We start from the raw sequence: 3,172 nt of genomic DNA on the forward strand, positions 1-3,172 counted from the left end.
GGCAATTTGATCTCTGGTTCCCCTGCCTTTTCTAAAACCAGCTTGAACATCAGGGAGTTCACAGTTCACGTATTGTTGAAGCCTGGCTTGGAGAATTTTGAGCATTACTTTACTAGCATGTGAGATGAGTGCAATTGTGTGGTAGTTTGAGCATTCTTTGGCAGAGATGCTCAATAAATACTAATTGAATAAGCATCAGCAAGATGGTAGTTGTGAGACTTCACCCATAGCTCTCAGAAGACAAGAGTAGAAAAGCAAAGGAATGAAATAAATGATCTAGCATGATCAAGAGGTTTGCAGGGTGGTGTCACCCAAGGTGAAGATGTTAAGGATGCTGGCAGGAGCCTTGTTGACACAATGCTCCAGAAGGGCTGGGTTGGGTAGGATGTGAGAGGTGGTGCCTGTCAAGATGGGGGAAAGGTCTGGGGTGAGGCCAAGGGAGTGGAGGGCTTATGGGAAGCATTAAGGTTGAGGCAGGGCTGGGATGTGACCTTGGCAGGTCTGGCCTTTCAGTTCTACTTCTCGGAGCATTCCTCACAATCCATTGGGAACCTCCCATCCATGAAGGATAAGGAGGGGAGAAAAGAGGGAGAGGGATAGGGTGGGATGATTTGGGAGAATGGCATTCTATCATGTATACTATCATGTAAGAATTGAATCGCCAGTCTATGTCTGACGCAGGATACAGCATGCTTGGGGCTAGTGCATGGGGATGACCCACAGAGATGTTATGGGGAGGGAGGTGGGAGGGGGGTTCATGTTTGGGAACACTTGTAAGAATTAAAGATTTTAAAATTAAAAAAAAAAGAAAAAGAAAAAAAAAGAAAAATCTAAACAATAAATAGATTCTACTTGGGAAGTAGATTTGTGAGTGGGAGAAGGGAACAGACATTAGAACTTGGTTTTTAAATGACAACATTGACATTAAATTCTTACAGATACTTTTTTAAGGTAGTTAAAATAAGATTTGCACTGTCATGTGGTTAAAGGTTGAAACTCGTAGCTTTTGGTCACTGTTATCCTGGTTTGGAAAGCAGAGGCCACACCCAAGTCCTGGCAAATAGGATATTGTCCAGAAGGCTGACATTGCCATGAAGTCTCGAGGTCTTTCATTCATTTATTTTACTAGTAATTAGAACCTACTTCCAAGGACATCCCAATCAGTTCAAGTTACATGCCTGTTTTAAGTCTTTTTTGAGCTACTCAAGAGTTTCCTATTCTTTTTGCCTCTGGCATTGAGAGACTGGGCTTCCCTAGTAGCTCAATCAGTAAAGAATCTGCCTGCAATGCAGGAGACCCAGGTTCGATTCCTGGGTCGGGAAGATCTCCTGGAGAAGGAAAATGGCAATTCATTCCAGTATTCTTGCCTGGATAAACCCATGGACAGAGAAGCCTGGCAAGCTACTATCCATGGGATTGTAAGAATCAGACATGACTTAGCGACTAAACTACCACCATGCCATTTAGATAACCCAGAGAAGATCTGGGAACTTTATAAGGAAGGAAAACTCATAGGTTCAGGAAGACTGCATTAAGACTAAGGACTGAGGGACCTCCCTGGTGGTAAAGTGGTTAAGAATCTGCCTTGCAATGCAGGGAACATGGGTTGGATCTCTAGTTTGGGAACTAATTTCCCACAGGCTGTGTGGGAACTAAGCCCCTGCTGCAACTTCTGAGCCTGTGAACTTCAGCTAGAGAGCCCTCGTGCTGAACTAAGACCCAACACAGCTAAATAAATAGATAAATAAATAACCGAAACAAAGGACTGCTGGGATAATTAAATTTCACATCACTCTAACAGTAACTGAATACTCTGTGGAAGACAATGAGCAAGGGAAAACAGATACTATTCCTGCTCTGAAAAAAGTTTACAGTCGGAGAATGATAAAAATGAATCAAAGACCTATAAGAGAAAACAGGATTGTGAAGGAATCAGAAGAAAGATGGAAAGGCAGAGGAAATTTAGCAAAGAGAAACTACTGTCTGTGATACATAAAGAGCTTTCACTAATTATACTATTATAAACAACTGTATATTAGTAACATATTTTATATTTCTGAATTGTACATTTGTAATAAAAATATGGTATTAAATTATAAAAAGAGAAGTCAGTTCATAGGATGCCATACCAATTACAAAGAATATAACTAACATGTTATATGAAATTAATGCTTGGAAATCAAGAAGCAGTATAATAATTGAGAAAGGAGTTATGAAATGATAAAAGAATGTCACAATTGGATATTAATGTGGAGAAAAATCATTTAAATTCATGCCTCTTTCCTATGTATGTGCCTAGTCACTCAGTCATGTCCAACTGCGCGGCCCCATGGAACATAGCCCACCAGGCTCCTCTGTCCATGGGATTCTCCAGGCAAGATTACTGGAGCAGGTTTCCACTTCCTCCTCCAGGAGATCTTCCCAACACAGGGATCAAACCTGTGTCTCTTCTACTAGCACCACCTGGGAAGAAGCCTAATCTCTAAAATCTCATTAATTTCCAAATGAATTAATGAGTTAAGTGGTGGCAAAATTAGAAGAAAATAAAAGTGTATTTCTCCCACCTACAAAGAAGAAATATGTGTCTATTAAATTACACATTTTACCTCATTTAATAGAATAAATCTAGGAAATACAACACATTTCTCTCAGAATGAAAAAACTGTAGGATTAATATATGATAGAAACTTCCTGTTAAAAATAGAGAAATTTTATATATATTCCATGCTTGCTAAGACACTTCAGTCCTGTCCAACTCTGTGTGACCCTATGGACTGTAGCCTGCCAGGTTCCTCTGTTCATGCGATTCTCCAGGCAAGAATACTGGAGTAGGTCACCATTTCCTTCTCCAGGGGAACTTCCCAACCCAGGGATCAAACCCATGTCTCTCGTGTCTCCTGCATTGGCAGGTGGGTTCTTTACCACTAGAGCCACCTGGGAAGCCCCATACAAAGTCAGTATTTGAAATGTAGTGGCTTCAAATGATAACCGGTTATTTGACACTTGAGTCCATGGGTTTGGACTGGCTCAGCAATCCTTCTGCCTGTCTCTGCCAACTTACTCTGGCATCGATGGTCTTGCCTCTAAGGGATGGCGAGCTGTCAGCTGGAGCCCTGGGGTCCCAGGCTCTCATCATCTGAGAGTCTAGTCAAGCTTTGTTCACATATGGCAG

Source organism: Budorcas taxicolor, chromosome 2, assembly GCF_023091745.1.
Source record: "Budorcas taxicolor isolate Tak-1 chromosome 2, Takin1.1, whole genome shotgun sequence".
NCBI lineage: Eukaryota > Metazoa > Chordata > Mammalia > Artiodactyla > Bovidae > Budorcas > Budorcas taxicolor.